Consider the following 26,013-nt stretch of genomic DNA (forward strand, 5'->3'; position numbering starts at 1 on the left):
CTGGCTGTTTCTTCCTCACGGTGGCTGGCAGGGTCTTGTGAGTCTTTCCGTCGGGGAATCTTCTGCCACCCCCACCCCACCCCATTAGCTTCCCAGAACAGGGCATCACAGTGCTGAGCTCTGATGAATGCAGAGCAGAGTTTGGCAATCAGCAGGCAGCATGGGTGGAAGTCACGGGGGAACTCGCTGTGCCATCAGCCGGGCACGTTATTCCTAAATGTCCAGGAAATTGCGCGCAAAAAGCTGGCAGGCTTCTTCATGCATGGGGTTTGGCATGACGACATTTGGAGGGCCACAGCGGCGCCCCCCCCCCCGGCCAGAACTCCTCTTGGCCAGGTGTCATGTTTGTTTAGGCATCATGTTATCCTGCCTTTCCTCCAAAGTTCTCAGGTGAAATACAGTGGTACCTCTACTTACGAATTTAATGCGTTCCGAACGCACATTTGTAAGTCGGAAAAATTTGTAAGTCGAATCCCATAGGAATGCACTGGGAGAAAAAAATCGTAAGTCGAAGCAACCCTATCTAAAAATTAGTAAGTAGAAAAAATCCTATCTAAACCGCATCCAAGATGGCGGATGGAGCTCCATTCATAAGTAGAAACATTTGTAAGTAGAGTTATTCATAAGTAGAGGTACCACTGTACATGGCTTGCCCCCTATTTATTCTCAGAGCAAGCTGGTGAAGCAAGTTGGGTTAACAGACGATGCCTGACCCGGGGTCCATGAGTATTGTAGCTGAACAGGGATGCAAAAGCAAGTCTTCCTCATCCATGTCCACACCTCCCCCCCCCCGAGCTGGATGGATCCCTGGGTCTTACTCAGTATAAGGCAGCTTCCTGCGGCTCAGGACTCCCACCTGCGCATCAGCAATGCAGCACAGTCGCCACATCTAGCTGTGGCAGGGCTGGTTTCCTCGGCAGGGCTGATTCACCACCTGCCCCTACCTCTGTAAGGTAAAGGGACCCCTGACCATTAGGTCCAGTCGTGACCGACTCTGGGGTTGCGCGCTCATCTCGCATGATTGGCCGAGGGAGCCAGCGTACAATCCAGGTCATGTGGCCAGCATGACAAAGCCGCTTCTGGCAAACCAGAGCAAGCAGCACATGGAAACGCCGTTTACCTTCCCGCTGTAGCGGTTCCTATTTATCTACTTGCATTTTGACGTGCTTTCGAACTGCTAGGTTGGCAGGAGCTGGGACCAGTTGGCTCCAGCCCCCAAGAGGTTTCTGCTGGGTTTGATTTGCGACCTGGCAGCTGTCATCTTAGAAATGACACACCACTCGTGCCATTACTCAGCCAGTGCTACGCTTCTTCTTTTTCAAAGAGGTGTTAGGTCAGGCCCATCAGATTTGGAAGGTCTAACCTTTTATCTCCGCTGCAGGGAGGAGTTTCTTAGCATTCAAAACAAGTCCCATGTCTTGAGTTCACGGCTGCTATGCAGAGGGATCTCGGAATTACACGGCCAGCTATCATAGCTGCCAAGTTATCCCTTTTTTTAAGGGATTTTCCCTTATGCTGAATAGGCTTCCTCGCGAGAAAAGGGAAAACTTGGCAGCTATGCCAGCTATCCATCTCCTTTTGCTAGAGTTGTGAGAGCACCTAGTGGCCTTTCTCCCGCATTGCTTCTAGCATGCAAAACGGATGTACCGCTTAATTGCACACTGGGCTCCAAACAAGACTGTGACAGGCTACAGACCTACAGTATTGGGCTGCTGCTTGACCGCTGTTCCAAAAGCCTACGGTCAAGGTCCCTTAATTCCTTCCACCACAGTGATGTTACCCAAATCGTCTGGGTTGATGTGCTTCCTAGATTTCCTGTGATAATGGGAGAAGGGGATGGGGTGGGAGTTCCACCTGTTCCAGGGAACCCCAAAGTGGGCAGGTAAAGGTATCAGATCCCTGGGAAGACTCCGTGGAGGCTTTGGGTGAATGGCAGTGAAGTGCCAATTCAGGAACACCCAGAGAAAGGGCTGTGGAGGGACATGAACCCCCCCTCCAAGCCTCATGCCCACTCACTGTGGTTTGTCCCGTCCCCATCCCCCACCCCACAACTGAAATAAAAGGTCCACTTACTAGAACATATTCTTGGTTTTTAAATGTCTTTCCATACTGCAGAGGTGGCACTTCTCAGGTTAAAAAGTATCGTTTTTGAAAACATATTTAGCAGACAGTCAGTGTGGTTGTTGACTAGCCTTATGTTCTCTACCCATTCCTATTAAGATTGTTTTCTGCTGCTCCAGAGAAGCGGACACGGAGCAATGCATTAAAACTACAAGAAAGAAGATTCCACCTAAACATTAGGAAGAACTTCCTGACAGTGAGAGCTGTTCGGCAGTGGAATTTGCTCCCAAGGAGTGTGGTGGAGTCTCCTTCTTTGGAGGTCTTTAAGCAGAGGCTTGACAGACATATGTCAAGAATGCTTTGATGGTGTTTCCTGCTCGGCAGGGGGTTGGACTGGATGGCCCTTGTGGTCTCTTCCAACTCTATGATTCTTTGGTTAGGGTAACTTGGAGCCAAGCACGAAACGAAATGGGATTTCTCTTTATCAAACCTAGAGAAATCCCCAGCGGCCACTTGTCACTTAGCTCACATGTTGTGTGTGTGTGTGTGTGTTTTGCTTGCCTTGGCAGGACTGCAGTTTCATGCTCCAGTTACTACCAGGCAGGCAGGCAGGCAGGCAGTTTGCTAAAGGTCATGCCGACAAGGGCTGCAAGGAGAGTGCAGCCTCCTGCCACAAATGGCAGAATAGAGCCAGTGGGAACAGCTCCAGACTGATTTGCATGCAAGAAATATTGGAATGCTTTAATCATCCAGATCAACATCTGTATCACAAGGCATGCTACCTTTTAGCAGGTGCATATTATTGGCAAGCTTCTTTTTCTGTGTGATAGCTGCACATCCCTCAGCGGTGATAGCTGAGGCCACACTCTGTGGACAGATGGATCATGTGAAGTTAACTCTAATTTCCACCAGCAATTCCAACGCTACGGAGTCAGTCGTGCCATTCCTATATACTCAGGCGAAGATAACTAGGGAAGAATCCAGATGTGGAAAGAGAGAGCAGTCCTTTTTGTGGAAGAAGTGGGATTTAATCATGTGGTCAATTAATAGGAATGGGTAGAGAACATTTTTTTAATCCCTTTCAATTTTGCAGGCTAGATATCACCGATCCACTGATACTGAATGGCAACACCTTCAAAAGGCAGCACTTTTTAGTGTCTATTCATGGACTGTCAGCTTTCAGTTCCTCGGCAACTACTATATTGCTGGATACAGGTAGGTAGCCGTGTTGGTCTGCCATAGTCAAAACAAAATTTAAAAAAGCACAAATACAGGATGGGAGACACCTGGCTTGAGAGCAGTACATGTGAAAAGGATCTAGGAGTCTTGGTAGACCACAAACTTAACATGAGTCAACAGTGTGATGCAGCAGCTAGAAAAGCCAATGCAATTCTGGGCTGCATCAATAGGAGTATAGCATCTAGATCAAGGGAAGTAAGAGTACCACTGTATTCTGCACTGGTCAGACCTCACCTGGAGTACTGTGTCCAGTTCTGGGCACCACAGTTCAAGAAGGATACTGACAAGCTGGAGCGTGTCCAGAGGAGGGCAACCAAAATGGTCAAAGGCCTGGAAACGATGCCTTATGAGGAACGGCTTACGGAGCTGGGTATGTTTAGCCTGGAGAAGAGAAGGTTAAGGGGTGATATGATAGCCTTGTTCAAATATATAAAAGGATGTCACATAGAGGAGGGAGAAAGGTTGTTTTTTGCTGCTCCAGAGAAGCGGACACAGAGCAATGGATTCAAACTACAAGAAGGAAGATTCCACCTAAACATTAGGAAGAACTTCCTGACAGTAAGAGCTGTTCAGCAGTGGAATTTGCTGCCAAGGAGTGTGGTGGAGTCTCCTTCTTTGGAGGTCTTTAAGCAGAGGCTTGACAGGCATATGTCAAGAATGCTTTGATGGTGTTTCCTGCTTGGCAGGGGGTTGGACTGGATGGCCCTTGTGGTCTCTTCCAACTCTATGATTCTATGGTCTGCCTTTGTTCTCTGCCATCATTAGAGGCCAACCTGTTGTACCTGTTCCCAGGTTAGCTCTGCTATCAATGGGAAACAATATCAGTCCCAATGCTGAGCCTAAGGGTTGGTCTTACTTCTTATGGCAGCCATGAGACTAATAGTTGCTCCCAATTAGGGTGGAAGCACCCCACCCCCACCCCCACCGTGGGAACTTGGACCCAAGATATGTGGCATCTAGCACTTACAATGCTTAACTCATGAATAACAAAGAAAGAGAGTAAAAAAATTCCTCCAGTAGCACCTTAAAGACCAACTAAGTTTTTATTTTGGTATGAGCTTTCGTGTGCATGCACACTTCGTCAGATAAATAAAGCTGTGCTTGAAAAATGTAAGGATATATGATTTTGGACATGATTCAGAATCGCAGAGCCAGGGAAGGAGAACTTTAAAGTGATAAGATCGGAATGTGGGAAACACTGTTTGTATTGGATAACTAATTAAAATGATATTAGAAAAATAGAACAAATTTCTGTATGCTTTTTACAGCTGTAAGCCGCTGCCAGAGGCTTTGTGTATTTTTCATTATTATTTCTTGAATTTCTACACCACCTTCCCCCGAGGATCCCAGGGCAGTTTACGATAGAAGAACACAAAAAATCGCACCCTAGTTAGCAGCCACAAATGATCTATTTATTTGATGGGGGGAGCAACTCTTGGCCCCCCTTTCCCGACTCCCCTCGTCGCCTTCCGCCTTCTCCTTCTTCCCGCCTCTCTGCATTGCGCAGACGCTCTGCGGATTCCCCAGGTGGCGACAGCCCGCGAAGCAGCCCCCCCCGAACAGCGGCGGCGGCACATTGCGCATGCGCCTCCAGCCCTCGGCCGGGCCTAAGGAAATGCGGGCTTCGAAGAGGGCGGCGGTGGACCGCGCGTGCGCCGTGCTTCTTCGGCTCCTCTTCCTCCCCCTCCCTTTCAAAGGGCGGAGCCTCCTGCCCACACTCACCTTTTGACTCCGCCCCGACCGGGCACTTTTTCCTCCGGGCGGTGGGCGGGGCCTCGCGGGCGCTGGGCGGGCGGGGGGGCCGAGGCGCCGTCACGTGACTGCCGAAGGATTCCCAATATGGCGGCCGGGGGAGCCGCTGGCGTCGCTCGCCTCAGGGTGTAAGCGGCGGCCGCGCAGGCCGAGGCCTCCTCGCTTTGCCCTTCCTCGCCCTCGGCCTCCTCCTCCTCCTCGCCGCCCGCCCGCGACAGAGAGACCCCTCGCCCGCCTCGGACGCGCCCGCTCCCCTTGCTCGTCCCGCCGCCCGGCCGCCATGAGGGAAAAGGGCCGCAAGAAGAAGGGCCGGACCTGGGCAGAGGCCGCCCGGACGGTACGCGGGGCGGGGCCCGGGGAGGAAGCGGCGGAGGGGCGGGCCGGGGCGGCGGGAGGGGCAGCCCCTCTTCCCGCCGCCGCCGCCCTTACGGCGCCCGCCGGCGGGGCCGCGCTCTCCCGAGCTCCCCGCCAGGCGTGTGAACGAAGGGCTCGCCGGACACGTGTCTGCCCGCCCGGCCCTCCTGCTCGGGGACCGGGAGGAAGGGGAACCCCCGGGTCATCCAGCCCAACCCGCTGCAATCCCGGGATCCTTGGACCCCGCGTGGGCGCTTCCAAAGGAGCTGTCCGCTTCACTGCCATTGCAAGGGGGGGGAGGGAGAATATGTCGCCGGTGATGTTCTGCTTAGTGAGGGCTGTGGATCTGGCCCTCGGGGGGCTGATGGTTCCAGAACATCAGGAAATAGCTTTTCTCTCTCCCCCCCCCAGTATTTGGATTGTCATCCCTTGCAGGTTGAGTTGACAAGCGGGGAGCCCTAAAGCCGGCTTCTGAGGCAGCTGCCGTGGAATATCTCTCTGCCCTGTCAGTTGTGGCAATCCCTTAACTTTGCAGGGCTTTGCACTGTCTTTCATGGCACTGAGGTGATTCTGTATCTGAGCTGATTTGAGCTTTTCAGAGGCAGAGTGGCAAATTGCAAAAGTTTGCACCTGACGGTGGTTCTTTGTGGAAACGGCTCCTGGTGACCACAGCCTGTGTGTAAGGAAAGCTGACAGCTGAAATGACTGTGCGTTCTGGAACCCTTTACTCATCACACAGTGAAATGGACCAGCAAAAGAAAGCTGCTCCCCAAAACTTAAAAAATATGTATGTGATCAAATAAAACTTACTACTACTGTCTGTTTTAGTTAGACGCGGGTGGCGCTGTGGTCTAAACCACTGAGCCTAGGCCTTGCCGATTGGAAGGTCGGCGGTTCGAATCCCCACTCCCTGCTCCTGCCCACCTTGCAGTTGAAAAGCACGTCAAAGTGCTTCCGGCGGGAAGGTAAATGGCGTTTTCATGTGCTGCTCTGGTTTCACCAGAAGCGGCTTAGTCATGCTGGCCACATGACCTGGAAGCTGTATGCCGGCTCCCTCAGCCAGTAAAGCGAGATGAGCGCTGCAACCCGAAGTCGTCCGCGACTGGACCTAACGGTCAGGGGTCCCTTTACCTTTTTTACTGTCTGTTTTTACAGCTCTCATCTTTGCAGGCTATCCCAATTTTTGCTCTGAGTCTTGCACCCTATTGGGTATCTGTTCCCATGAATCATGTGAAAAGGAGGTTGTAGTTAACTGTGGGTGACATGTAATTCTGTGTTCCCACTCTTGGTGATGGGGTGCCATGAGATGCAATGTGACCCCCATTTCAAAACAGCAGTCCCTTGTGAGATGCTCTTAAAGGCCAAGCCCACATGTGTAGGCCTCTTTCTCCTCGTCTCAGTGATAAAGCACATGCTTAGCATGGAAAAGGTCCCAGACTTAAATGCTTGGCATTTCCTAGCTGGGCTGGGAAATGCTCCTGCCTGCCTGGAACCACAGAGAATTGCTGTCAGTCAGTACTGAGTTAGATGGACTGTTTGTCTTGACTAAATAGAAAAAGATTTCTATGTTTTATCCAAGCTGTCAGAACTGTAGTTTGCCTCTTCTTTCCTCTTCCTAGAACTTCAGTCTTAATGGTGGAACAGCCTGTTCAACCAAAAGCTATTTGCTACTCCGGAAAGCTCTGCTTATGGTAAACATACATGATGACTACAGTCTCTTAAGCTTCTAAGAGCCCCATCCTGTCTGGAGTTGAAGACTCCAACACTCACTGAGGAGTGAGCTCGCAGACTAACTTGCATTAATCCCTGCTGTGTTTGGAACAGTATTTAGCTAGATGCAAGCAAAGACTTAATAACAGCTTTCAGGTACCAGTTAACAAGAAAGTTCTCCAGCAGGCACCAAAATAACTCAAGCTGTTTCTGGGCAGGACTGCTCTTAATGTCATCAGTTTTTAAAATTCAGGGTAACCAAAAGAAAGAACTAATTAGCGGTAACTAAAAATGTTGAGTGGGCACAGACTCTTTGTCTGTCAGTGAAATGCCCATCTTTTCCAGCACCTTCATCTGAGTAAACAAAAACACAAGTTCAGTTTTAGAAAAATCAGGTCCAGGCAACATGCAGGATGTTTCTGTCTCCTGGGTGGGCCAGGGTGCGTCGCAGTGCAAATTAGTTCCTGGAATTGACAAACCTCTGTTCCCAGGAGGTTCATTATGGGTGTTTTAATAGTTCTGGAGGTCTGCTTGTGCACCTGAGTCATTGTAGAATTCAGTGGCATTAGTACGGTAGTAGAAAACGGAAAGGGAAATTGGTTCATTAAGTTGTTGGTATGTACTGTTTGTTGTCAATTGAATCATCTGCAGAAAATCACAACCCACATAATAAAACTGTTCCTGTGACTTTCATATATATAGAAAAGTAAAGGAGAACGTGATAGAGGTGTGTAAAATGATACATGATGTGGATTGAGAGTAGTTCTTATCTCTCAAAGTGCTAGAACCCTGGTCATGCAATGATTCAGGATGGACAAAAGGAAGCACGGCTTCACTCCGAGTGTAATTAAACAATGAGAGTCACTAATACAAGGTGTGTTGGTAGTGACCACCAATGTTAAAGGCTTAAAAAGGGTCTTGGACAAATTCATGGCTATTAGTCAAGATGGTTCTATCCTACCTCCAGAATCAAAGGCATCTCAGTCACAGAATCACAGCAGGAGAGGGCTTCTCATCTGGTTGGCCACTGACAGCAGAGTCAGAATAGAATGCTGGACTAAACAGGCCATCGGTTTCATCTGGTAGGCCTGTTACTTGGGTCTTATGAGGGGCAAAGCCTTTTATTATTATTATTACATATAGTGAAAAGGAGGGCATACATTTTAAAAATATCTCTCAAAGCGGCTTACACTTTTAACAGCATAATAATAATTTTATTATTTCTATACCCCACCCATCTGGCTGGGTTGCCCACATGTAAAAACATACAATATACTGTAAAATGTTTAAAATATAGATAAAATATAGTATAACATTGGAACTGCACATGGAAACCATGGAGGAAGAGGGAAGTTTAGACAGATAGATGAAGGTAAATAAAATTTGTATGTATTAAAATTTTGGAAATTAAAAATAAAATAAAATTGAACTGCATGTATGGTGCAAAGGCTTCCTGAAATAAAACCATTTTAATCTGAAATCTGAGACTCAGCAGAGATGTCGCCTGCCTGGTTTCTAATGGAACTTGTTTCTGAGTAAACCTGCAGGAGCTTCTGTCTGAAGAAGTGTCCATGCACACGAAAGCTTACTGGACAATTTTTAATTTTTTTATTTATTTCGACTGCGTCAGACCAACACGGCTACCTACCTGAATGCAGGAGCTTCAGTCATGGGAATAGACATCAGAGAACCACGCCCTTAAAAGGTTCCAGTGTGAAAGCAACAACTCCCAGTCTCACCTTCCTTGTGCTGTTGTTAGGAAGAAGTGGTAGGAAGGGATGCAAAAAGAGTTATTGTGATGTAACTGATTAAGCTGTTGATGCTGTGCTTAGGGTGTAAAAAAATGTTTTTATGTGCATGCGGATTATTTTTAAAGGTGACAAGAGCAGGCAGATGCTGAGGATTGTATCCAGCGAAGTCCTTCCATTCACACAAAGACTTGTGCAGTAGACGTTCCCTGCCCTGTGCACTCCCTCCAAATGTGTTCTGCCCCCATAACTCTGAAACAGATAGGAAGCGGAGGTTTCATGGGACTAGCAGATGTCCTTGCGTAAATGGGACGACTTTGTTGGATACAGCCCTGAATGTCACAATACTGAGCGCAGTTCAAGGTGTGAGTGGTGGAATACAAAACCCTAAACAGCTTAGGGCCCAAGTACTTAAAGGGGTGCCTCCACAATCCCTCCTTCCCTTTAGGGTTGGGGCAGACAGGGGAGGCCCTGCTCATGTTCCCATGGACAGGTATGGCCTATGGACTGGTGACTTGAGACAGGGACTTCTCTGTGGTGGCACCTTGATTATGGAACTCCCTCCCTCCCTGGGAAATGCAGCTGTTTCCCATGTTGTCAAATTTTAGATGTTGGCCACACTTGCTTGCCTGGGCTTTTGGGAGATGCTTTTGCTTTGAGTCTAGCATTGTGCTTTTTTCAGCTTTAATTATTGTGTGTAAATTGTTTGTTTTCCTTACACTGTACAGTGCCCTGTGCTCCTTCAGGAGGAAAGGGTTGTATGTAAATACAATAATATCAAACGAAACTGGCTTTTGTGTATGGTTGTTGTTGCTGCTGATGCTTTATGTGGTGATGTGTTGCCAGGCTGCCCCCTCGGCTGCTTGACAAGTTTTGCCATAGTTTTGTAGATTGCGCTATCCACCATGTTGGTTAAACAGCACTGCACGACACCCCTCCAGGGTTAGCTTGGCTTTTTAGATTGATATGCATTGTCAGCGGAGGCAGTCTTAAAAAGTTTACTGTGGGTGGAGAAAAGTGGCATTTAAGCTTCTGTTCCCTGACAGCGGCTGAACCCAGTTGCCTGTTCTTTCTCCTTTGCTGGAAATGAGTTTTGGCTAGAAGACAGACCTCCATCTCAAATGTTGCATCTGATGACTTCTAGGATTCCTCTTTTGTTGAACTCTGACTACTTCACCATCATCATCATTATCATCATATTTATGTGTGTGCATTTTCAGATTTAAAAAGAGCAAATCTTTTTCTCTAGTCTTTCTGTGGCATATACGGTACTGACAATATGCTTGGGTTCTGGAATGTTGCAGTAGGTTGGTGTGATGCCTTCCTTGAAATGAAACCCCGAAATGGTTCTGTGCAGACAGAGCTTTAAGCTCACATCCACCTGACATTGACAGTATCATGACACTTTATCATGACACAGTATCATGACACTCTGGGGGAATCTGCCATGTGTTGCATTTTTTCATGTGGGATATTGTGGTGTGTGGCATAGAGTGCCAGGCTGGGACTGAGGCTCTCTCCCTCCCCTGCTAAAACCTCTGAGAATACCATGTCAGGTCATGTAGAACCACCTTCATGAGGCAAACATGATGGCCTCATTGACAGTCCTCACTCCTGGACACTTTAGACCAGGCATCCCCAAACTGCGGCCCTCCAGATGTTTTGGCCTACAACTCCCATGATCCCTAGCTAACAGGACCAGTGGTCAGGGAAGATGGGAATTGTAGTCCAAAACATCTGGAGGGCCGAAGTTTGGGGATGCCTGCTTTAGACAGCTTTAGTGGGGTTGCTGCTTTTTCTTCCTTTTTAAAAAAACCAAAACAAAGCAAAAATGTGTTCAGTCTTTATTATTATGTTTGCATACTGCCCTTCCTCCAGAAAGAGCCCAAGGTCATGCACAACGCAACAACATATCAGTCTGTGTACAGCAAAAGATAAAACATCTAAAAAACCAGCAAAGCTAAAATAAACAATACAGCCCAATACTGGAACTGCTAGGCTCAGATCGGCTCCCATCTCCCCGCAGACTGAGTGAGCCAACATGTTTTGTCTTTGCATCTAAGAGGGAGCAAAATGAGGGGTAGCCTTACCTTCCCAGGAAGGGAATTCAACCCGGTCTAGGTTTGTGTGCCTCGTGCCTCTGAACATTTGCAGAGTTTCTTTTGCCAGCAGAAAAACCTTCATAAGAAAAGGTATGGGGACTATTCTTTGCCTCTGCCCCAGCCAGCCATCCTGGTATGCAGTGTCCCCAAGGACATAGGGGGCTTGCGTGGGATGGTAGCCCATAGAATGAGTGGGGAAATCCTAGCTAGCAGCCCCATAAGCTCTGCCAGCTTCATGCTTGGTGTGTCCAATAGGAGAAGTTAGGCCATGTGGGTTAATTAGGAGGGGGAAGGGGTGGGGCTGGGAACTCTCTGGAGCATCATGGGAGGGGGGGCTGGGGGGAAATAGCAGAAATCACCTGACTTTCCCAAATGAGAAACCCTGCTGTATCTCAATCCCTCTTCCACTTTCAGGAGGGCAACTCTGGATCCAACCCTTTGTGTTAGTTGTAGTGATTTTATGCTAAATCTTCATTACTGTACATATCTTTAGGCGCCAGGCAGAAACATTTCTCTTCAACCAGGCATTTGGCTGATTAACACTCTATGGCCTTTTCAATGTATCATATCTGAGGGAGGGGAGAGTGTTTTGTTTTTCTTTTATAATGTATTTGGTGTTTTCATAATTGTATTTTTATGTTGTGACCCGCCCTGTGATCTTCAGATGAAAGGCAGTATACAAATTCAATAAACAATAAACAACAAACCTTGTATGATGAAGAATGGTGAGAAATTTCCTGCACTGAGCAGGGGGTTGGATTAGATGCCCTTCAAAGCCCCCCTCAACCTCTATGAGTTTATGAAATAAATAATACTTGCTGATTGAGGATAGAAAAGGAGAACTTGGTGGCCAAAAATGGAAATACATTTTAAACTCACCTGATCTGAGCAAGTGTGCTTAAGCAAGTTTGCTTCCTCCCCCCTTCCCTCTTTTTCTTCTATTCCCCCCCCTTTCCTTTCTGGCTGTTTCCAGGGTGAAACAGGTACTGTTAACTTTGGAGCTGATTTTTCACACGTCTGTTGACAGTTCCAGTGTTCAGATCCTTAAATCTTCCTGCAGGCATAGATTGTCACTAGGTGGCTCTTAATTTGATGTTGCTTTGCTTCCTCTCCTGAGCAACTCAGTGGCTGCTGCTGCTGCTGCTGCTGCCTCCTCCCTTCTGCTTTCTTCAGGTTAGCTACCGTAGTTGAGTTAAATGGAACACTGACTGTGTGTTTGTATTTCCATAAAATAAAATAGACGGCAGGCAGAATGCAGACACACGTGATCTCTAATTACCTGGCTGCTTCTCCTTCCCTCATGACCCCAATTCTAATTAAAGCCTTGAACAGCATTTGGCTAATTGGATGAGTCAGAGGAGCAGTAATCTGGGTCAGGTCCTCCTCAAACCTGTCCCTCTTTACCCACCGCTGGCTTCCCCTTCTTGTTTTTTTTAGGCAGTGATGTGGAATTCCTGGAAAATTTTGAATGGTGGCCATTTTCCAGGGTAATTGGCAGCAGAAAATTTCTATGGAAACTTCTCTGGTGCCCTGAAAGTGATCTAAGTTAGCATATCTATTTTATTTGCATTTTGTAAACAAAGGCAAACACTTCAAAACATGCAAGCTTGATTAATACTATATTTGCAGTTCATTGCTTTTAATGCATTTAACTAAATGGTATAATTTCCATGGGTGGGGGGGAACGCTGGAAGAAATTTCCAACCCTTATCGCTGCTTCCAGGTGAAACCGACACTTACTTCTTGTCAACAACAGCTGCTGCTATTACAGAATCCTTTAGAAAAGTAGGAAGATGAGATCCACTGCAGCCATTAAGCAAATTCACACAATTCCTTTCAGGTGCAAGGCTCTCTGTGAGACACCCCTTCCCCTATTTGTTGGGCAAGATGGTCTTGCTAAAGGGGCCATACACCATCATTTTTTCCATGTCTTTTCAGCTATGATGTAAAGTGGAAGGACTAGTGGGTTTGGAAAACCTGGGTTGAAATCGCAGCTCCATTGACTGGAAAAAGTGAGAGTAGTAGCCCTGTTCCTGGTTGTGAGGGAAGGATGCTAGCAGAGTGTCCTTCTCAGGTGCTCTCTTTGTCACAGCCAATTTAGGGCGTGTAATTTGCAAGGCCAATTTCATATGTGTGTGTTTGCACATGTATGTTGGTAGAATGGCAATTGCAGCTGGTCATCTACTCTTCATGGATCAATGCCTTGTTGTGGCAAAGGGGCTTGAATAACTCAGAGAAGCTATGAGCTATGCCGTGCAGGGCCACCCAAGATGGACAGGTCACAGTGGAGAGTTTTGACTAAACGTGATCCACCTGGAGAAGGAATGCCGGAAGAAATATCAACAACCTCAGATATGCAGATGACACAACCTTGATGGCAGAAAGTGAGGAGGAATTAAAGAACCTTTTAATGAGGGTGAAAGAGGAGAGCGCAAAATATGGTCTGAAGCTCAACATCAAAAAAACCAAGATCATGGCCACTGGTCCCATCACCTCCTGGCAAATAGAAGGGGAAGAAATGGAGGCAGAGAGAGATTTTACTTTCTTGGGCTCCTTGATCACTGCAGATGGTGACAGCAGTCACGAAATTAAAAGACGCCTGCTTCTTGGGAGAAAAGCAATGACAAACCTAGACAGCATCTTAAAAAGCAGAGACATCACCTTGCCTACAAAGGTCCGTATAGTTAAAGCTATGGTTTTCCCAGTAGTGATGTATGGAAGTGAGAATTGGACCATAAAGAAGGCTGATCGCCAAAGAATTGATGCTTTTGAATTATGGTGCTGGAGGAGACTCTTGAGAGTCCCATGGACTGCAAGAAGATCAAACCTATCCATTCTGAAGGAAATCAGCCCTGAGTGCTCCCTGGAAGGACAGATCGTGAAGCTGAGGCTCCAATACTTTGGCCACCTCATGAGAAGAGAAGACTCCCTGGAAAAGACCCTGATGTTGGGAAAGATGGAGGGCACTAGGAGAAGGGGACGACGGAGGATGAGATGGTTGGACAGTGTTCTCGAAGCTACGAACATGAGTTTGACCAAACTGTGGGAGGCAGTGGAAGACAGGAGTGCCTGGTGTGCTATGGTCTATGGGGTCACGAAGAGTCGGACACGACTAAACGACTAAACAACAACAACATCTACTCTTACTGGCTTATCTGAAACAGAATAAGGATAATTCTGCATCTAAAACATCTCCAATGGATACCTGTCCTTAAATAAGTTTTCTGATTCCAACTACTAAGCTTAGGCACCATCTTTCTAATGTTTACCCTAGACTTTGCCTTTCAAGTTTAAAATCAGTTCTCAAGAGCTGTTCTTTCCTACAACATTCTGAGAACACTCCAGGGACTAGAAAGCTGAATATGGATTCAAAGAGATATTATCTTTTCTCTAGGCCAGATGCATTCTCGAAGGAGTCACTTTCCAGACCATTTGCCGTCAGCTTCGTTCTCCTCTGATTCCATCCATTAGGCTCTGTGTGTGCTGTAAACAGTATGTTGGCACCTGTCAATCTCAGGAGACAGTGGGAGAATGTGCCTTCAGGGGGTGAAGTCAAACCATTGGAGAATTGCAGCACTTACTGTGGTTGGTAAGACCAGTATGGGAGAGACATGTTTAATTGCAGCTGCAGCAGATGAAGGCGTCCAGTTTCACTGCTACAGATGCACCAGGCTGTTGCATCTTTTCTCTGCACTGCTCTCAGTGGTCATTCCTCCTCTGGTCACTGCTGTGGATGTACGATCTGTCTGTCTCCAGCCACTGGGGTCGTCTGCAAGGGGTTCCCAACCTTCATATCACGTTTGCAGACATCTATGTAAATGCAGACTTGGTCTGCCAACGGGTCTAGTGCCAGAGGCCAGCTCCCTGTAGAGCACGTCCTTGGGGATCCTGCCATCTTCCATTCTGCAGACGTGACCAAGCCAGTGTAAACGTTGCTGAGATGGAAGAGCAAACATGCTGAGAATGTGGGCTTGGGAGAGCGCATCTTAGTTTGACACTGTCCTGCCATGGGATGCCCAAAATCTTCCTGACAAAAGTGCATACGGAAGGCATTGTGGCGTCAGCATCCAGACTCTGCTTGTCTTGAAGAGCTGGACACCCCTCCCTCCCTTGAGGAGCTTAAGAACCCCATCAACTCTTAGGTATGAGGGAAAGACCCAGGAAATGATGGAATACCAACAGAAGTGCTGAAAGCGAGCTTCACTTCTTCATGGCCTCCTCTTGCAGAACTGGGAACAAGGATCCACGCCAAAAGACATAGGGGACTCCAGCATTGTGACCCTCTACAACAGGGATGTCCAACCACTCGACCGGTCAATCCCCTGGAACTAGCGCTCGATCGCGGGCTCTTCTTCCTTTGCTTCCTTTGCCGGGGAAAGAGGAACATCCGGCCCTGCCCTCTCACCCTATCCTTCACTTGTGCACGATTGCAAAAATGGAAGACGGAGTTATCGTTGTGAGGGTTTTTGTTTCCTGAGTGACCGTTTGGTGAGCGACCTTTGACTGGCCCCCTAAAAAAAGGTCAACAACTTCGACCTGCCTCCCTCAACAACTTGGAGTAAGGATAAATCACTGCCAGTTTTTTATTCTGGGAGTAGAACGCAGTCTCTTGGGAGTTGGACGTCCCTGCTCTACAAGAATAAAGGCAACTGCAATGATTGTCACAACTACTGTGGGATCTCCTTGCTGAGTGCCATGGGGAAAGCCTTCGTGGCTTCGCCCATGTCGTTCTCAACAGATTACAGTCACTTGCTGACAGAATCTATCCCAAATCACAATGCAGCTTTACAGCTCAGAGGTCAACCATTGACATGATTTTCTCACTGCTGCAGGAGAAATGCCGAGAGCAGAGGCGCCCCTTGTACATCGCCTTTGTAGAGCCAACAAAGGCCTTTGGCCTTGTCAGCCGACAAGGACTCTTCATACTGCTCAACAAGATCGGATGCCCACCTGAGCTTCACAAGATGATCATGTCATTCAATGAAAACGTGCAGAGCACCATCCAGTATGATGGCTCACCTTCAAGGCGCCTTCTCTATAAAGTTGGATGTGAACCGGCTGTGGTCTTGCCCCAACTCTCTGGCATATTCTCCCTGTTGCTCTCATATGCCTTCAGCTCAACTGAAGACAGTATGTACTTTCATTCAAGGAGTGGCACCTCTCCATGCCAAGACAAAGGTGAGGCAGGTTCTTACCCACGAGATGTTGTTTGCAGATGACGCAGTCTTGACAGCGCACTCTGAGGAAGCTCTACAGAGACTCATCAACTACGTATTTTCAGCAAGCCTGCACAGAGTAGTTTTAAACAGTGTACTTTATAATTTAGAATGGTGTCCCCCTCTATGTGGTTCAACTTTGGGCTTCAATATCTTTCAATGTATTGTGTGAGACTTAACAATATTACTGTTGCATTGCTATGAGCAGAGCTAGCAGTAATAACTTATTCTACTGCTTATAGGACTTAGTGTGCTGTTGGTGTTTATGCACAGAGCATAGAAATAGCATTCTCTGTTCAGAGTGTGTGAACTAGGGGTTGGGAATTGCCTGTCTCAAAATCTAATCTGTCACCTGCAAGGCAGAGGCAATGGGGTGGCAGCAGAGAGAACAGTAACTTGGGGAAGATTGACGTAGCCCATCACAGACTGACCACTGAATCCCAGATCTTAGAATCATAGAATCATAGAATCATAGTTGGAAGAGACCACAAGGGCCATCCAGTCCAACCCCCTGCCAAGCAGGAAACACCATCAAAGCATTCTTGACAGATGGCTGTCAAGCCTCTGCTTAAAGACCTCCAAAGAAGGAGACTCCACCACACTCCTTGGTAGCAAATTCCACTGCCGAACAGCTCTTACTGTCAGGAAGTTCTTCCTAATGTTGAGGTGGAATCTTCTTTCTTGAAGTTTGAATCCATTGCTCCATGTCCGCTTCTCTGGAGCAGCAGAAAACAACCTTTCTCCCTCCTCTATATGGCATCCTTTTATATATTTGAACATGGCTATCATATCACCCCTTAACCTTCTCTTCTCCAGGCTAAACATACCCAGCTCCCTAAGCCGTTCCTCATAAGGCATCGTTTCCAGGCCTTTGACCATTTTGGTCGCCCTCTTCTGGACCCATTCCAGCTTGTCAGTATCCTTCTTGAACTGTGGTGCTCAGAACTGGATACAGTACTCCAGGTGAGGTCTGAATCATAAAGTTGTAGAGTGGGAAGGGAAACGAAGGGTCATCTAGTCAGTCCATTCCCCTGAAGTGCATGAATCCCAGCTCAATAATCCCTGACAGATGGCCATCCAACCTTTGTTGTAAAGACCGCCAACAAAGGAGAGTCCACAACTTTCCAAGTGAGTCTGGTCCACTGTTGAACAGCTCTTACTGTTGGAAAGTTCTTTCTGATGTTTAGTTGAAATCTTTTTCTCTGGAGCAAGAGAAAAAAGCTTTCTCCATGTGACAGCCCTTGAGATATTTGAAGATGGCTCTCATATCGCCTCTCAGTCTCCTTTTTCTAGCAGAGCAAGAGAGGATTAAGCCCACCTGCTTTTCAAGCTGGCACATCAAATCCACGAGGGTCACAGTTCTACCACTCTGTGATGTATCTAACTTCAGGTGGAGAAAGACGCCTGGTTCTACCAGTCCAGGCTGCTCTCCAAAGTAAAGAGGCGTATCGAAAATCTGCGACAATTCAACTGTCACCTAGGCTTATAGCAGGAAATTGCTTGCCCGAGTGCTGCTCTCCATCTCACTTGGATGGCGTGTGCTGGCACCTCACGTTGCTAGGGTCCCTTAATTCGTTTCTGTTGCACAGACTAAATGGCTTTCCTGCTTAGTCTGTTTAGTTTGAAGAACTGACAAGAAAGCTCTCCTGCGCCTTCTCACAGAAGGCGGTAGATGGGAAGAGGAGAAAACAGATGTGTGTGAAACACTTGCAAGGTACGGACCCTATATATATACAGAGGGTGGTGGGGGTGGGTGGGAATGGGAGATGGGCTGATGGGAGTGGTAAACCTGTAGATGGGTGTTAATGGCTGATGATGGCTGCAATTAGTCCTGGGCTGAGGTGCTAAAGAAAGCTTGATCATGCATAATGAGATAAGAATCCGATATCTCTATTCATCCCAGGTGCTTCCATGGTTTTAAGCTTGGTAATGATTTCCAATTCAGCAACTTCCCTTTCCAGTCTGTTCCTGAAATTTCTCTGTAATAAAACAGCTGCTTTGAGATCTTGTATAGAATGTCCTGGGAGATTGAAGTGTTCTCCTACTGGTTTTTCAGTCTTATGGTTCCTGATGTCAGATTTATGTCCATTTATCCTTTGGCGTAGGGTTTGGCCTGTTTGTCCAATATAGAGAGCTGAAGGGCACCGTTGGCATTTGATGGCATACACAATGTTAGAAGATGAGCAATTAAATAGTCCTGAGATGGTATGTTGGATGTTGTTGGGGCCAGTAATGATGTTGTCCGGGTGTATGTGGCAGCAAAGTTGGCATCTGGGTTTATTGCTTGCAGCCATCATCAGCCATTAACACCCATCTACAGGTGCATGATCAAGCTTTCTTTAGCACCTCAGCCCAGGACTAATTGCAGCCATCATCAGCCATTAACACCCATCTACAGGTTTACCACTCCCATCAGCCCATCTCCCATTCCCACCCACCCCCACCACCCTCTGTATATATATAGGGTCTGACACTTCTGTTTCTAGTGTATCTGAAGAAGTGTGCATGCACACGAAAGCTCATACCAAAATATAAACTTAGTTGGTCTTTAAGGTGCTACTGAAGGAATTTTTTTATTTTGCTTCGACTCAGACCAACACGGCTACCTACCTGTAACTTGCAAGGTGTTCTGTTGAATGAATCCCCCATTGTCTTGATGAGAGGGGCATAAGGAATCATAACCCTAGAGAAGAATGATGAGCTCTTGGTGGGGCGTGCAGTTTTTCCCAAGAACACATTCCCCAAATGTCCAAACCATGGAATTGAAAGCAGGGCTTTTAAAAGGGTAGCAGTGTGAGTGTGAGTGTGAGTGTGTTGGCAGGTTACATTGAGGTGAATCCGTCCGAGCGACTTCCTTGTGGTTTTTGGTGTTCAGGAAGGCGACTTCTGTCATCCTGGTGGTAGAGCTGCATCATCACTAGGATGACACATTCCAGTCGCCTTCCTGAATTAAAGATGAGAGAAGAGCAGGTGCTTAAGAAATGGAAAGCAGTTAACCAAGTGCCAGGGCAGGTTGAAGGATGAGGCTGGCTCAGAGGTTGGATTGCAGGAGGCTGAGAGCAAAGCAATGCAGCTGTGATAGGATCAACAGAAGGTTTTTGAAAGACCCACCAGCACCCCTGGAGATTGCAGGTGCAGGATGCTGCAGCCCTTGGTTAAGGCTGTACGGCTCTTTGGAGAGATACTTATGCAAATACTTCCAGTCCAGAAGTCATTGCATCTTTGTGGGAAATGACTATTTTTCTTTTGTCCACTGTGCCTGCCATTTAAAAACATAACATGTACAATCCAATCGATCGCATCTGATTTTGGCAAAACAGCTCCAGACCTATACGGCACAACAAGAAAACAAGTTGTTAAGTGGGGCAGGGAGACAAGCTGCTGACCATTTGGCGTGAAACCAAAGAGTTCATTGACTTTACCTAGGCATTATTTGTTTATTTCTACCGAGGAGTCTTTTCCCATGAAATATCTCAAAGCAATTTCACAGTAAAAACAGGTTACAGGTATAAAAACTTAGTTGGTCTTTAAGGTGCTACTGAAGGAATTTTTTTATTTTACAGTAAAAACAGCTGCACAATTTCATAGGTAAAAAGTATCAGAATGTCTAAAACAAAATACAGACGCTTCAATGCGTAACAGAACAATTTTGTATGTAAAACAGTTTCAGGTCTAACACAACCACAGATTGGGATAAAGATCTCAGCTTCAAAGGCTTGTTGAAAAGGGAAATTCTTCAGTAGGTGCTGAAAAGTCCATTTGGATGGTGCTTGCCTGATGTGTACTGGGGAAGGCATTCCAGAGGGCAGCTGCCACCGCGCTAAAGGCCCAGTTCAGGCACCTCACTAGAACAGACCTCCTGATGTTGAAATGGTACCTGCAAGATGGATGGGACAATCTTTTAAGTATCCCGATCCCAATCGATAGAGGGCTTTGTAAACTAGTTCCAATATCTTAATCTTAGCCAAGTAGGTGATTGGCAGCCAGTGCAATTTTTCCAGACATGGCATAATATGGTGGAAACAGTCTGCTCCATTTTTACCTGCCGCAAGCTGTGGGCCAACCTTGTGGGCGGCACCACCATGTGTGATGAGGCTCCTGCTTCGAGTGGGCAGTTTCCAGTTGGGGGCAGAGTTCTGCAGCCTGGCTCCAGGTTTCTCCTAAGAGCCTTGCAGCATTCAGAAAGGGAAATTCCCAGAAAGAGTTAGCGATATCATGGCAGATGAAGCCAGCTGGTCAAGTCGGGTTTTTTGGATCTTTCTTTGTTTGCCGTGACCGTTCGCAATAACGCTCCCTTGGTTGTTCTTCATGCCAGAGGGGCTGTGCCCGCGCTAGGCAGGTTCCGCTGGGGCAGTTTTGTATTTCAACATCAACGTGGCGGCAATAGGGAGTCCAAAAATTGCCTGCAGGTGGCTGCACAGAGAATTTGAGGCAGGCGGGAAAATGGGCTGAAACAAGTGGGTCTGTCATCTGGGGGGGGGGAGCCCTCTCCGCTCCCTGCATAGAAACACAGCAGGCTGTGTGTGAGAGGAGAGAAAGTGGCAGAGCCCTCTGGCCCTTTGCAAGCCAATTGGGTCCATCCCCCCCGCCTTGTTTACTTGTTTACAAGGCCAATCTAGGGCGCTGTTTTTAATTGAGAAAATAACATGCTGAGTGGGATATTCTCCATTCTGGGCATTGCAACAAGGTTAATTAAAGGTGCTGGTGGTCCAGGTAGGCCTCGGATCTCAACCCCTTTAGTGGGGAAGTTGCTGACACGTAGATATGTGTGGCATCTGTGTGTTGGCATCTGCCTTACCCATCCCTCCCCCTTGAACTCTCTTCTTGGCACCAGCCCTGTTCCCCTAAATTGCTTTGCATCTAGTGGTTTTGATACCATGCCCAGTGTCCTGTCCATTCAGGACTGCTGGCACCAGTTTCCCATCACTCTGCGGAGTCCACGCAGCTGGAATTTGAGAAGCCATTGTATGCAAAGAATGTGCTTCCTTAGTCATCCAGGCCTTTGCGTTTGCGGCTACGAGGTGGGTCATGAGGTGGAAACACAGCAACGCTGTGCAAGGGGATAGGGCAGGCAACTGAACCCCCACAGTGCCTTTCGGCATCTGCTCAAACTGTACTTCCGAGAAGCCCCACCTCTCTTGGTCTTGAAAGAAGCAAAGTTACCAGGCACAAGCTTTCCCTTTTATTAGAACATTCATACGCAGACTCCTTGGGGAGATGTTGGACGAGAAGCTATCATTGAGCATGTTTTTTAAAAAATTGTTTATGGTCTTGGTTAGAGAGGGCCTTACATGTGCTGACTTTGCATCCTGCATCAGGGAAAAGGCTCTGCGGCTCATATCTGCTACGTTCTTGGGAAACGGCGTCTCCCTGGGAGCACTTGCCCTACCCCTTAACCAACAGATCTACCAGCTCCTGGGCCAGGTGGGCCAGGCTGTTCCTGCTGCCTAGTTTTTCTCTCTCGCAGGGCAGAGCTTTCCTTCGTTGTGTCGGTGGCAGTTTGGGTTGCCTTGTTCTTGGTAGCGTTGCAAAGAGCGTTCCCGTGCCCCCCACCAGTTTGATCTGGGACCACTTGGTCACTGTGCGTCTCTAAGGAGGGTGGGTCTTGGTCATGGTCAGGTCACGAATGTGAGAGAGCAAATAAAAAGAGACAGCTGTGGTGATTCATTCTCTCCTCTGGGCTGATTCAGTGATCTTGCAAACATAGAAGATGGATAGGAGAAATGGAAGGGGGGTGGGGGGAGAGAGAGTTAAGTCTAGAGCTAGATTAAATTTATGACCTGGCAGCCGTAGGAGGGGGGGGGCAAGGTTCTTTAAAGTCTCATCCATCATCACTGACATAGCCAGAGCTTGTATTAACTTCCTTTTTCCTTTACAAACACCCGTCCGTAAAAATGGATACAAACGATGGCGTCCACAAAGGAGGGGCAGCAATTACTCATTATATCGAAGTCTGCATCTGAAACGCTGCAGCTGTGACTCCCATGCATTTCAAATACTTGCTTGCCACGTGGCTTACGTGGGCTGCGGAAGAGGGCCGGTCACAACAGTCATCTTTTAAAGGGGATCTCGCCCAGGTGGGCCTTCTCAGCTCCCAGTTTGGCGTGTGAGGCCGCTCCCCACAAGCCACAACCACCAGTCACATCAGGGATGGGGCAGGTATGGGCACAGCTACAGGGGAAGAGTGATCTCCCAATGGTTCCTTTGCCAGCTGGGCCCCCTGATGGGTGCTGGCAGGGAGCCTCACCGGGATGGGCTTCCCTAGGATCTTCCTAGTGCAGCCAAGGGCCTTGCATTCTCCTTTCTGCAGATGAAGAAGCACACACACCCCTTCTGCAACATCCTCTGAAGTTGGGCGGGTGATTGAGTTGACCTGGGCTGGGGAGATGGAATTGGGGATCTTTGTTCACTGACCAGATCCATTCCGCCACCCCTGCTGTGCAACAGGAGCAAACATGAACACAGGAGTTCTCTGCCCCAAGAAGCTTGCAGTTTAAAGTTGGGCCTTGTAAAGTGAGCAGAAGGAATGAAAAGCAGAGATCAAATGGAATCCATGGGGAAAGTGAAACTGGGTTCCCATGTCTGTATTGCAAAGTTCCTGCTGTGAAGGAGATTGCCTGGGGGGTGAACAAGTTTGTTAGAATTTCATATTTCATATGCCACTTAATATTCATAATCTCTGAGCAGCGCACTTAAGATCTTTGAAGAAACACATACAAACCTTTGAGCCCCTCACCTGCTTTTGCAGTACCTGTTTGGAATGTCGTGCACCTGGAGATGTTCCAGCTGCAAATCCCTGTGGTGCTGTGAGTGCAGAAGGGACTGGCAAGAGCATTCTCTCTTGCTCCCTTATCAGTGGTGTCTTGTATGGAAAGCAACTTTATCTTTTTGACTCCCTCACAAATACTAGATGTCTGCAGGACTTGGCTTCGTTTCTTTCAAAGCTTGGGCTTCTCTTTGCTTTGAAAGCAGGATCCTTGCAGTTTTAACATTGCAAAAGATTTTTGGGGGGTGTTTAGTTTCAGAGGCAGATTTTGGGGAGTGTGGCCGGTTTGGGTGCACTGGGTGTGGAGCCTTGGGGTGCCACAGGGGACACCACAACTATTATTTAGAATGGACCACGAGAGATGTGGGGGCGCCGACTTTTGGCATTGCACAGAGCGCCACTGAAATTTGGGACTCCGAGGTCCCCCACTGTTAGCTTGCTGCAGTCTGTAAGCTTTGGTCATTGTTTTGGGGTCCCATGATGATTCTGGTGATGTGTGGTTTGGGGCAGCTTGAGTTTCTTTACATTAGGTGCAAACTCAACTAATTGGTTATTTAAAAGAGAGAGAAAAACCTTACTGAATGGACACTATTACATATAGCAACATAAATGCTCTGCAGCATTTGAATATATTTTTGTTGAGGGTATTTTTGTTCTGGGGAGCTTTCCCAGTGGGATAAATGAATCCTTGCCATGTGTATCTATATTGTGTTTTTTTTATAAATATATCTGATAATGTGTTTTTATTTAATTTTGCACATCACCTTGAGACATGTGTGGAAGATGATAAATGAATGATGAAGATCATCATAAATAAGAAATTTTTGCCCTGGTTTTCTCCATATGTCTCAAAGCAGCTTACGAAAAAAAACTTAGTGAAGCCTTCACACCAGTTTAAAACATGAACTAAAACATCTGAGAGTACAATGTTCGAACTGCATTTCATGGTCATAGAATCATAGAATCATAGAGTTGGAAGAGACCACAAGGGCCATCCAGTCCAACCCCCTGCAAATGAGCCTACTTCTGAGTAAACCTACAAGAGCCTTGGCCATGGATACAAGCATTGCAGCATGCTACATTGCTATCTTATATTCATTGCTAGGTGGAAGCACTGTTTTAATTCCATTTCCAAATGGCATCAGAAGACCAGGGCCTTAAAGTGTTCCAGTGTGGAATCAGCTGGATTCCTAACCTTCCTTGTTCTGTTGTTTGGAACAAGTGGTAGGATAGGAGGCACAGTGAGTTTGTGTAATGCAACTGGCTTAAGCAGTTGATTCTGTATTTGGAGTTTTTTTTAAATAAATAAATAAATAAATAAATTTTGCATTCAGATTATTGAGCAGGCAGATGCTGATCGTTGTATCCAGCAGAGTTTTCCATTCACACAAGGACTTGTGCAGTAGACGTTCCCTGCCATCTCCTGTCCAATGCACTCCCTCCAAATGTGCTCTGCCCCCCACAACTCCCCGAAATAGATAGGGAGCAGAGGTTTCGTTGGACAAACGGAAGTCCTTGTGCAAATGGGACGACTTTGTTGGGTACAGCCCTGAATGTCATAATACTGAGCCCAGTTCAAGGTGTTAGTGGTGGAATACAAAGCCCTAAACAGCTTAGGGCCTAAGTACTTAAATGTCTCCACAATCCCTCCCTCCCTTTAGGGTTGGGGCAGACAGGGGAGGCCCTGCTCATGTTCCCATGGACAGGTATGGCCTATGGACTGGTGACGAGACAGGGACTTCTCTGTGGTGGCACCTTGATTGTGGAACTCCCTCCCTCCCTGGGAAATGCAGCTGTTTCCCATGTTGTCAAATTTTAGATGTTAGCCACACTTCCTGGGCTTTTGGGAAACGCTTTTGCTTTGAGTCTAGCATTGTGCTTTTTTCAGCTTTAATTATTGTGTGTAAATTTTATGTCAGCTGACAAATGAATCGATCTGCTTCATTACAAATTAACGGGTAATTAAAACCTTGTGGCTTCCCAGGCTTCAAGCAAGATGTTGTCTCTTGCTGCCACCTCAGTGTTCAAAGGGAAGAGAGCCGGGTTCAAGTGGCCTCTTGCTGTGTGTTGCCTAGTTCCCATGGCTGCCAGCCAGTTGCCTTGGGTGGGGCAGAGCGCAGTCAGGCAATTCTGCATCATGCGTTGTGTTTGCCTGCAATGCTGGCAGCAGGAGTGCTTTGCTGCACGTGGCACCTGCCAGGCTGCATTTGATTTAAATCAAATCGATTTAAATCACTAGTCAGTAAGACTTGATTTAGATCATTTTTTGTACAGAAAGACTCATTCTTCTCGTATAATCTTAATATTTACAACCAGATGAAGGTTTCATTTTTGGAATAATAAATTTTCAGAGTAGTTTTTACAGTTATATCAAAAATTACTGATTTGGTTATACCAGGCATCCCCAAACTTCGGCCCTCCAGATGTTTTGGACTACAATTCCCATCTTCCCCAACCACTGGTCCTGTCAGCTAGGGATCATGGGAGTTGTAGGCCAAAACATCTGGAGGGCCGCAGTTTGGGGATGCCTGGGTTATACTATTAGAAATACATAGACAGGGGGCTTCCTGTTTCCGGCGGTGAGAAATGGCTGACTCCCATACGATCGGAACCCAGCCGTGCTAGTAATTCAGGGTTGATATAGAGGTAATTAGCCCTGGCAGACTCCCCAGGGTGGGGGAGGACTGTCTCGTAGACCCGCAGATTGTCCCAGATTGTCAGCTTGCATCAAGGTGCAAGCGGCAGGACACTGGGTCCCAGAGCACAACATGGCTGGCACTCTCCGAAGCCACTCCCATAGCCAGAAATATCTGTTTGATAAAATAATTAGATTTGGACAATAAGCCGACATAGTCTGGACCAAAGAAGACTGAGAAAAAACCTGTAGAATGGCACAGTCCCTGGTGTTTAAGCTCAGATTTCAAAGAGATTCTCATCATGGTGTTTGGATTACGGAGGTGATTGGTACGTTCTTTTTTTCCTTCTCAATATCTACAATTGGTTTTCGATGCCAAGCCTCCTTAAGAAACCTTTTTTTAAAAAATAAAATAAAATACAGATGGACC

General features: G+C 47.2%; 1 protein-coding gene across 3 annotated transcripts in view; it reads left to right on the forward strand.

The window, feature by feature from the left end:
• The first annotated feature begins 5,119 nt into the window (after positions 1-5,119).
• The window catches only part of ASXL2 (ASXL transcriptional regulator 2), a 56,940-nt gene continuing 36,046 nt past the window's right edge, over positions 5,120-26,013 (forward strand). For all 3 annotated transcript variants that reach the window (XM_060273220.1, XM_060273221.1, XM_060273217.1), the window contains exon 1: positions 5,120-5,389. The gene's annotated coding sequence lies outside the window, so the exon portion shown is untranslated. The remainder of the gene's footprint in view (positions 5,390-26,013) is intronic.

The sequence above is a fragment of the Zootoca vivipara genome, chromosome 3 (genome assembly GCF_963506605.1).
Source record: "Zootoca vivipara chromosome 3, rZooViv1.1, whole genome shotgun sequence".
Taxonomy (NCBI): domain Eukaryota; kingdom Metazoa; phylum Chordata; class Lepidosauria; order Squamata; family Lacertidae; genus Zootoca; species Zootoca vivipara.